We start from the raw sequence: 11,396 nt of genomic DNA on the forward strand, positions 1-11,396 counted from the left end.
ATCCTATACTTGATCCAAGTTAAATACATATTATTGGCTCTGGTACAAATCCTACAGCAGCAACCACAAACAATACAGCATCTACTAACGTCTCGTGGCTACCAGTAATACACATATCACCAGGGGCGTCAGGAGCAGCATTGGGCCCGGGTGAACAGGCGTTGCCTAATCACGAGACGTGTGGCCACGCCCTCTTAGGATAACAAAAAAGAAAAAAGTTGGCGCTGGGGAGGGCTATGGTGCTGGGGAGGGTACTATGTAGTTGACACCACAATGGAAAAACAATATTCCTTTTCTCAATACTGTAGACAGCGGAGAAATTGCACTTCGTTAGAAAAATATGATAAACAGGCAGAAGCATATACAACATACAACAAGATCCCTTGAACGGGGCTATCCAGAAGATTTAATAGAGAGATCTAAAAACATGTCTAGAAAGAAAGAGAGGAGTCAATTCCTAAGTTGCAAACCTGCACAAGAAATAGGAAATACTAACACAGAGAGAAAAATTTCACACTGAACTGATCGCAGTGCTTGCAGCAGGGTATAGTCAACCTCAATCGCTGCGATCGATTCCGATTGTGCCAATGTTTTCATGCACTTCCAGGAGATGACGTGCGCAGGTGGGCGTCTTATGAATGGCCGGTGGGCATCTGCATGCACTAAGTGATCGCACGGCAAGACATAGTGGGCATGCTAATGCCTTGCTGGGCGTGTGCTGGATTTGCATATGCAGACTGCGAGCGAGCACATCTAGCGAGCGGGTCTGAATGAGCTCCTAGGTACCAAATAGATCCATTACGCCGGACCGCCCACTCAATCGCTGCATCATAACATCACCAATCACGTTAGATCCGGCGGCAGGGACAGTGCACCACGTGAGCTGCAAATAGCAAATGTGATAGGTAAATATATATAGTTAAAATTTTATTTATAGATATATATATAGATATTTATATATATGGAGGTGGGGCGCTGGGACTGTCTTTCGCCCAGGGTACTACAATGTCTAGCTATGACTCTGCCCGGGAGAATGCCCCCCTGCACTGCTGCTGCCTCTTGGAGGTGCAGGGGGAGGAGGCACACACACAGCTGGCACAGCCCCGGGGCAGTGTATGCCCAGGCCGAAGCCCTATTTAGGCACACATTCAGCAATTTTCATGTCCATATTGGGGAAAGCTCAATTATGACCTGGCGAGAAAGAAACCATCTGTAAGTGAAAACAGCATTTGAGTAGTATTATGATATGTTTAAAGGCAAGTTAAGTATCAACACCCATTTTAATTATATGTGCTGCACAAGTGTAATCAGTCTTTTCACAGACATAGTTCCATCTTTTCTTTTAATACATGTGCATGTTCAATAAGGGCTGATGCTGAGCTGGGCATACACCCATATGTTTAATGCATAATATGCAAATGTAAACTGTGCTCGCCCACCAAAAGCGGATACCTATGTCCATATGCAGACTTGTTTTACATCTCACACTTCCGCCTCCTGCTTGGAGGTGTTAGTGTGAGATGGAAGAAGGAAAAGCAAGAGGAAGTCAGATACAGTCAAAGTTCATCTTACTACGAATGAGGCAAAACTGCATAGCGGTGCATATAACCGGCAGTAGCTGTATCACTTGACGGTACACATACACACATCGGTGATGCTTATGAGGATGACAGTTCCCAGCACTAACTAGTTGCTTCTAATTGCAGATTAACCCCTGAAGCTAATAATGCTTTCATCTCTGATTGTGCCTATATTACATGATGTGTGGGTGTATAATAAATGTTTTGCTACTATTGTCCATAGATGAGAAAAAAGATTATACCTGCTGTGGCCGGGTCCCAGTCCCGCCGCCAGCACCCCCCGCTCCATTCTCCGGCTGTTCTGGATTGTGCCCTAACTTCTCCAAGCTCAAGCCCTCTGTCAGCTACTTAGTAGAGCTTGGTTTATTGCAAGGAATCAGGGGGACTCAGCCGACACCAACCAGGACGTGTGGCCGCATTAGTCGACGCATACGCAGCAGAAGCGGTTCCAGGTGCCAGAGGTAAGAGCCTGGTTGTACATACGAAGCGGTTCCAAACGCTGATTGAAGGAGTTTGGTGGTGGCAGCATCGTTACACGCACACTGCGCAGTGGGTGGAGTCAGTAACAGGCGATTACTAATGGTAAGCGGGAATCCCTGATACCCAAGACCCAGTGGGGATCAAATGCAATCTGTGATCGGGAGTGGAGGCCATCCAGTCACACCTGCTGTATTATTCTTTTTTATTTAAATCAAATCTAATCGCAAATGTTTTTCTTAATACTTTTCCTGAACTTTATGCCCTTGTTGGTTGTACTTGTTTGGCATAAGTAACCCAAACCTGGTGTATATGCTACTGGCGTTGGGAACTTTTAGTTTTTATTTATTATTGTGGTGAAAGGGATTGTCTCTCACATGAATTACCCACATTCTGGTGAAATCAGCTCCCTCCAAGGGAGGCTGGAGTGAAACCTGTGCGTTCTGCATTAGCAGTGGAATTCCAGGGTTTCACATTTACACAGACCCAGCTGGAATAATCACTGGAGCACAGGAAGGGTTTAAAACTCACACACACCTGATGCTGGTTGCCCTGATGCTGAGTAGCAGCCAGGAAGAAGGGACACAGAGGGGTATTCAATATGGCAGCAAAAAGTCCATGCTGGACTTTTTGCTCCACATCTGAGATTTTCCTGGGATAAAGTATCGGGCGCGCGCCCGCTTTATCCCCGTATTCAATATAAAACCTACGAAAACGGGAAGCTGCGAAGTGGGATCTGCGTAAAAAAACAAAATTTTCCTGGAATAAATTGTAGGACCCCCTAAAGTTGTAAAAACGAGGGGGATCACTATGGGTACCCCCGTTTTAGCCTGCAAATGAAAGTCGGGGATTTAAATAGCCGCAGCAGGTGTTTTTTCCCGACATTGAAGAAGTGTTGCAGAAGAGCACAGGTTTTTTTTTGGTTTTTTTAAGTGGTCCCATCAAATTTGGGGTACATGAAAATGGGTACTAGCATATATTTATGTCCCTAAAGTGAGTTTTACAAAAATCTGCAACTATGCACCTGCCACTAATAGCCTATTCTAGAATACACCTGCCACATACTTGCAGAATAGCCCTGAACCTATTTTATCCCTATTTTTAAACACTTTTTTCCCAAATTTTTTTTCACCCCAATTTTTTAATTAATTTTTTGGGGTGTCCCTATTTTTTAAAAAAACTTTTTTTGACACAGTTACTTTTAAAATGTCATTCCCAGGGGTGCAGGCTATTTTTTTTAAGCCTGCACCCCTAAACCCCATTTCTGCACTTTTTTTCGCCACCTATTCAGTGGTGAAAAGTCATCCCCGTTTTTTTTCAAAGACTTTGCGAACCTGCGAAAAGTCTTTGAAATTGAATACGGTGTAAAACCAAAACCTCCGAAAATGACGTCATTGGTGCGAAAACATCGCAAAAACTGAGTTTTCGCTCCATATTGAATACCCCTAATAGTGTTGTAGTGCCAGGGTCCAAGGGCTATGCTGGGAGAGCATACCCAAATTGTGGCTACAAGCCACTGCTGACTGATTAGCACAAGTAGTGCTGAGACTTTTCTGATAGTTTATTTTTATGTTATGTGCCTGTATGTGTGCAGGCCTAAACTCAGGTAGGCTAAGGTGCAGTGTTTGCTGCTATTAAACAGCCACTGCTTTACCAAAAATACCTGCCTGTCTGGAATTCTTATTTCAATTACCTGTTTTACATTATTTATTATTAATATTATTATTTTATGAAAGCTTTACATATACATTTATTTGGAACTAGTTTCGGTGCATTTTATTATTGCTATGTCACAGAAGCTCCAAACTTGTACCTTCATCGCTAATAGTAGTGGTGAAAGTTTACTCTGCTGGGTTGTGTCCCGGCAGTGTTACTGTGCATGTGCGACCTACTCCCTGCTGTCATATAAAGAGGAGCCAGTGTGAGTGTATAGTGCTAGAAATGTGAGTCATACAGACCTTGTATTGCAGCTGTTTGTTATGCACGATTTTTTCATTTACATATTTTTCACTAATCCTATCTAGCGTACATTTCTCTACAACTCATCCATAAAATGTATTCCAATGTCACACAATTCATATGTTACTGATATAACTAACAATTGAGTCCTGTTATCTCTTCCATGGTAAAGTTTTTGCTATTTCCAGTCATAAATGATGTATAAAAGGGTTCTGCGGGTCTCAGGTGAAAAAAGAAAGCATATAAACATAATAAGAACACTAGAGGCTCTTGAAGCATGTTCTTAAAAGTCATTCTGAATTTTATGCCTATTTAATAGCACACAAACATCATGGAACTGATGGTAAATTTGTCTTCTGGAAGATAAGCACAATGTCAGGTAAATGGAACAAGTAAAGTGTAATGTGAGCTGCTGTAATTTATTTATGTTCTTTTTACCTACCTTACATACTGTATATACACTTACTGTTTTCTTATTCCATAGTGGCCATAAAATAAGACACATCGTGCATAATGCTGAAGTAAAATAAACGGTCACTGAAGGACAGCAACTGATTAGTATCAGCTAGCAGACAAATTATTGGGAAATATTAGAACAATATAAATTAATAAATTACAGTTTTCTTTTGCAAAAAATCAAACAATATCTTTAACTAAATTAACTCACAGACATGTGAGTTGCCAACATTTGACTAAGGGGCATATTTATCACACACTCCTCATGTCAGATGCGGATGTGATAAATTTGTCTAAATGCGCAATGTGATATTTGAATACATTGCAAGGATATATCCAGGGCCGTAGAGAGCCGCGGCGGGCCCAGGTACAGAGGTGGCGTGGCCACACCCCCTCGAGCAAGAAAAAAAAAGTTTTGCGGAGCCGCGAAGAGGCACTGCGTGCCGGGGAGGGGGGCACTGTAAGCCCTTCAGCCCGGCGCAAAGCCAGGGGGGGTGCGATCAGTGTGATCTCTCCCCCCCCACAGGCAAAGGAGACTGCTGTGGCTGCTGCTCAGAAGGGATGGGGGAGCAGCACCGGACCCGGGCCCCCGCCGGGCCCCTCAGGAAGCCTGGGCCCGGGTAATCTGTACCCGCTCCCCCCCCTCTCGGCACCCCTGGATATATCAAATATCACATGCAGGGACAGAGCTTGAGAGAAAGCTCTGTCCCTGCGAATCCCCTCCAAACACGTCTCAGGGTACATAAAATCACCGCAGCTGTAGGTAGTGCAGCGCATGCGCTGGTTTTACAGATGTAACAGCACATGCGCAGTACGGATTCCAGCTGCGGTAAGTTAGAGTAGAGAGGGAAAACTATCTATTTCCCGAAAAGCTGTCATCACAAAAATGACAGCTTTTCGGAATAGATAGTTATGGAGAGGAGGAATGATGAATTCCTTCGGTAATTAGGTAGAACTCCATGCTAATTACCTCCATCGAATTTTTAGGTATGATGAATAGGGCCCCCAGTGAGACTGGAAGTTCCAAAAACAGTGTGACTAAATGAATGAAACTTTTATGCACGGAAGTAATATCAGATGCTAAATAGTCATTGTACAAATGAACTCCTCAGTAGAGTGTAAATCATGCAAAAAATTATTGCATAATTGGCGTCCAGTCCCAGCAAATCAGTGCGCATATATATACACAGATAAATCATACAGGTTGTTAGCAGCAGATAATAGACCACCAATGTTACGTGTCAGCAATTGAATAAAACAAATGGAATCACAGAGACAAGTTCCTTATTCTGCTAGTGAAAACATTAGTCCCAAATATATATTTAGCAGCTAAGACAACTGCACACAGGAATTTCCATACAAGCTGGATATTAAAATTCCACCGTTACACACGATATGGCAATATGCTACATGCATAGTCCGGATAATATGCAGATATAAATCACCAGTGCTTATCAGCCTTTTAAATGAGTGTTAAGCGGCACATCCACTAGACGATCTAGTCCCTGTCCAATCTCTAAACGATTTTCCCTTGAAATTTTATCATTCAGTCTGAATGATTTGCAAACGATTTACAAACGATTTTTAAATGATAACGACGTTGTTATTGTTCAATTGCCTGCTAAAATCGTGTAGTGGATGCCCCCCTTTACTGTTTCTTACATAATAAAGTGGCAAAACTAATCTTACTCTGTCACCATTCCACATCCACCTTATCACTATGAAACTCTCTACACTGGATCCATTTATCATATGAAGTTCAATTCAAAATACTCACCAGCATCCTTTCAGACATCTTAAATCTCATCGTAAGCCCTCTTACAGTAAATCTATCTCGATCCCTTACCTTGCCTGCAACAGAAATCTTGGGGCCCAGCACGCTCATGTTTTTGGGGCCCCATATCCCTTTCCAATAGGTACATGCAGGTCGGCCATTGGCTCATCTCCAACCGACCCATACCTGCAGACTTCTGAGTTTCCCTTCCCGAGAGAAGCCCAGGGAGGAGAAGCAGGTGGGCTGGGTTGGGGCAGAGCCAGCTGGCTTGCAACATTAAGCCCCACCCCTTACGGAGATACCCAACATATTTAATTAGGAGACAGGGCCAAATTATGTGATTCTCATAGAATTGCGTCATTAGTCCCCGCCCCTTGAGCGCGGACCCGCCAATCCTGGTAATATTCTCCTAGTCTGCCGACTTTACTAGGAAGTGGGCTGAATGCGGGAAGTGCCTACACTTCCGGGGGTGCCGTGGGTTACCAGAAAAATCGTGAGCCTCCCGCAGATGCTGGGAGGGTATTAAGTATTAAGCGGATGTGAAGGGGGACTGTTTAAATGAGCCTTACATACGACATAAATATGTACTAACCAAGTGCATAGGATGAAGTTTTACTACTAACATTACTAAATGGACTTAAGTTATTGATTAAAATTTGTTCCGGATTACAAAGGTTTTTAGACCTTGACACAGACTACTAATATTATTATTACTAACCATCATTGGACATTCCTAATTTAAATACAATATATGCTGGATATATGGATTATGCTTTTTTTTTTTTTTATAAATTCTTCATTTTCAGAACAAAAACAGATTTTTGTAACAGAAAATCAATACAAAACATGGACTGTATATATAAAAAACAGATACCAAAACTGAAATGCTTCAGATAAGTCTAATACACAGCATGTTCTACTCTATAATATAGAAAAATATCAAAATGTTCAGAAAAAAGAAATAAAATAAATATATATACATATATAAACGACAGGCTTAATCCACGGCACTCAACCATCTGGGGTGCCCTTGGCATGTGACCACACCATCTACATAAAAAATATCATACAAACTCGGCACTCACATGCTTTTCAAACTGCAACTCCTTTAAACATAGGGAATGTTGGTTCCAAAATATTGCAATAATTTGTTAATAATTTGTTAAGCTGACCACCGCTTCACGGTCGTTCCCATCTGGCCAGTCCCTACACTGATTCTCAGATAAATAAACTTGATCTGCCACCTTTGGCTCAAGCTTGCATACATTTTAAACATGAAACTGGGTCCTGCCTTAAAGAGACAGGACCACACCCAGGGCTATCAGTTAATAAGCACCTGGAAAAAGAAAAAAGTTTGTCTTACATTTGAAAAACAGGGTGCCCTAGCAAGTGTGACCACAAAATTTAAATAAACGACAGGCTTAATCCACTGGTTTTCAAATGTAAGACAAACTTTTTTTCTTTTTTCAGGTGCTTATTAACTGATAAGCTTCATTCACCATCTGTGTCTCTCAGCTAGATCTCCCACACCCTGTGTCTCTCAGCCTCATCCCCTCCCTGTGTCTCTCAGCTTCATTCCCCAGACCTTGTGTCTCTCATATTCATTCCCCAGACCCTGCCTCTCTCAGCCTCAAACCAAGGCCCTGCATCTCCCAACCCCAAACCCAGACCCTTCGGCTCTCAGCCCCAAACCCAGACCATGCGCTCTCAGCCACAAACCCAGACCCTGCGTCTCTCAGCCCCAAACCTATCCACTGTGTCTCTCGGCCCCAAACCCTGCCCCTGTGTCCCTCGGCCCCAAACCCTGCCCCTGTGTCTCTCGGCCCCAAACCCTGCCCCTGTGTTTCTCGGTCCCAAACCCATCTCCTGCGTCTCTCAGCCCCAAACCTATCCACTGCTTCTCTCAGCCCCAAACCCAGCCCCTGTGTCTCTCAGCCCCAAACCCATCCAGAGGTGGTGACTATCAGTGTTAAGTGCTTATTTTAAAAGAATAAATAACAGAAAAGAAATACATACATAAATTATTTGGCATCCTCCTTGTTCAGATACGCTTGATCAGGTGCACTAGGCTCTGTGGCAAGCCTTTAGGGATGGACTCAAGTGTCTCCAAGTAACAATGGAATACATTTCAGCTGTAGTACACATGTAGGTTAGAAGCACAAATCATATATAATATTTATGTATCCTAATTAGCTTATTTTCTTCACACTGCTTCTATTGCACAATTAATTATTGATTTAATTAAAAGCATGGAGGTATAGTGGTAGTGTTGCTGACCCAAAGTGCATGCAGTGGGGTTGATTCCAATTATTCCTCTAACAGTTTGTATGTGTGGATATGTGTGTACTATTTGTGATATACACAAGATGTACAATAGTAGACACCAGCGTAATCAGTATATGATCAGGAAATGAGACTTAGCCAGGAGTTACGTTTATTGCAGTGCACAGATTGTACAGCCATACTCACAGTAACACCAGCAGACAGCAGAGATAGAGCAGAGCATGCAGCAGAACGTCTGGTCATGTATGTGCAGTAGCAATAGGGGATAAATAGTGGGTTCTTCCCAGAGCTGAGTACTACTTAACTGTATAGTACTGTGGTGCTCAAACACAGTGACAAGATGGCACCATGCATGTGGCACTGTTGGTGACCATCTTGGTAAAGGACTGATGGTTCAGTAAAGACTTTTTGGGCCCCATAGCAACATTTTTAAGGCCCCCCCCCTAACTTAGGTTTTACACATTGCCCACAGTAGTTCCCCTAAAACACTAAATGCCCACTGTAATGGTGTCCCTTATGCAATGGCCACTGTAATGGTGCCCCTTACACAGTGCCCCCCAGTAGTAATAATGCCCCCTGTAGTAATACCCCCTGGTAATAATGCCCCTAAAAGTAATGCCCCCTGTAGTAGTGCCCCCTGCAGTGCTGCAAGTAGTAAGGCCCCTGTAATGCCCCCATATTATGCCCCCAGTAGTAAGACCCCTGTAATGCCCCCTGTAGTGACCCATATTATGCCCCAAGTAGTAAGGCCCCTGTAATGCCCCCTGTAGTGACCCATATTATGCCCCCAGTAGTAAGGCCCCTGTAATGCCCCCTGTAGTGACCCATGTTATGCCCCCAGTAGTAAAGCCCCTATTATGCCCCTGTAGTGCCCCCATATTATTCGCCCAGTAGTGAGGCAGGCCCCTGTAATGCCCCCATATTATGCCCCCAGTAGTAAGGCCCCTGTAGTGCCCCAATATTATGCCCCCAGTAGTAAGGCAGGCCCCTGTAATGCCCCATATTATGCCCCATTAGTGAGGCAGGCCCCTGTAGTGCCCCCATATGATGCCCCCAGTAGCGAGGCAGGCCCCTGTAATGCCCCTATATTATGCCCCCAGTAGTGAGACAGGCCCCTGTAATGGCCCCATATTATTTCCCCAGTAGTGAGGCAGGCCCCTGTAATGCCCCCATATTATGCCCCCAGTAGTAAAGCCCCTATTATGCCCCCTGTAATGCCCCCATATTATGCAGTCAGTAGTGAGGCAGGCCCCTGTAATGCCCCCATATTATGCCCCCAGTAGTAAGGCCGCCCCCACCCCCACACACCGACACACACACACACACACACACACACAAATAAAAAAACATACTTATCTTAAACCCTGCTCCAGTGCCTGCTGCTGACGTCCATCCCCAGCGCCCGCTCCTTGGAACTATGAGAGTGACGTCATGACGTCACTCCCATAGTGCACTGCAGGACCCGGAAGCCGGAGCTCAGGAGTGAGCTCCGTCGTCCGGGTTCTGCTGACGCCGGGAAGGGGGGGGGTTGACAGAAGAGAAGGAGCCGGGCGCCCGCTGGTAACACAATCTAGGCGGGCGCCCGGCAAATGGAGGGTGCAGGGGGTGCGATCACTGGGCCGGCGGGCTCCTTAAGCCACCGGGCCCCATAGCAACCGCACCCCCTTCACCCTCCTTAGTTACGCCACTGCACTTTATATACCAAGACCCCCCTCAATGCATGTTCTCTCCAGTTACAGAAACATAACTTTTATATATTGTTGCAGCAAATACCTGGAACTGGAATTAGGGGACAGACAAGCAGTGTTCTCCCCAGAAAATTTTTCCAGCCATCAAGGTGGCAGCAAGAAGTAGCTAGGTGGGGGCCTTCGCAATAATAAAATGTTTTAAATCATGACCTTACAATGATGTAAACTTGAAATAACAATTTATATATTAATTCTCTTTTTCTTAGAGGCCCAGGTACTGTTCCCACTTGCAGGCTACACAGAATATATTTTTTATACAGCTCTACAGATACTGGCCCCACTTGCAGGCTCTCTTTAATAAGTTCAGGTGACTGTTCCCACCTGAACTTTTATACAGGCCTCCAGCCTGGCACCGTCCCTGCACTGTGATGGACAACTACCCCCCGCCCCATCCCCTGCTCGGCACTCACCCCTGACCTGATGCCGTGTTCCCTGTCTGGCACCTCCCCCCGCCCCAATGCGCCGTGTCCCGTCACCTGGAACCTTCACTAACATGTCCTTATTGCCGGCGGACACGGAGCCTCCAATGTGAAGAATGTGATGTCGGCACAGCTCGGCGTCGCATCCGTGTCCATGGCAACAAGGACACATTGAGGGTGACCGGGAATGCGGTGCATTGGGGCGGGGGGAAGTTCCGGGCAGCAGGCTGTTTCTGCTGGGTGATGAGCCCGCAAAAAACAGCCTGGGAAGAACACTGGACAAGGAATAACATATTAACATTGGGCCTGATTCTCCGTGGAATGCAACTCAGGCCTCAGGCTGCATAGGCCATCGCAGTGGATAATTTTACACACCCCTGCAACGGCGTTGAAATGCACTGGCCCGCCTTCGTTCACCCGACCTCCCCCCCATCACCACCCACAAACAGCACTTCTTGTCAATAACTCTGAGAAGGGCCTGTGTAGTCACAGTGCTCGCAGTCCCGATTGTGCAGCATGCAACAATCGGTCGATTGAGTGCATAATCGTAGTTGCATACGGTAGTGAATCAGGCCCATTGTAAAGTATATTCCAGTCCACATTTCTCTAGAAAGAAGACCAGTAACTGTGATGTAACTCCTTTTGTTAGCATATCAGAGGGATTCTTCTCACTTGCTATAAAGATCACTGCAACAGATCC

Source organism: Taudactylus pleione, unplaced genomic scaffold, assembly GCF_031769625.1.
Source record: "Taudactylus pleione unplaced genomic scaffold, aTauple2 ptg000037l, whole genome shotgun sequence".
In the NCBI taxonomy this organism is placed as follows: domain Eukaryota; kingdom Metazoa; phylum Chordata; class Amphibia; order Anura; family Myobatrachidae; genus Taudactylus; species Taudactylus pleione.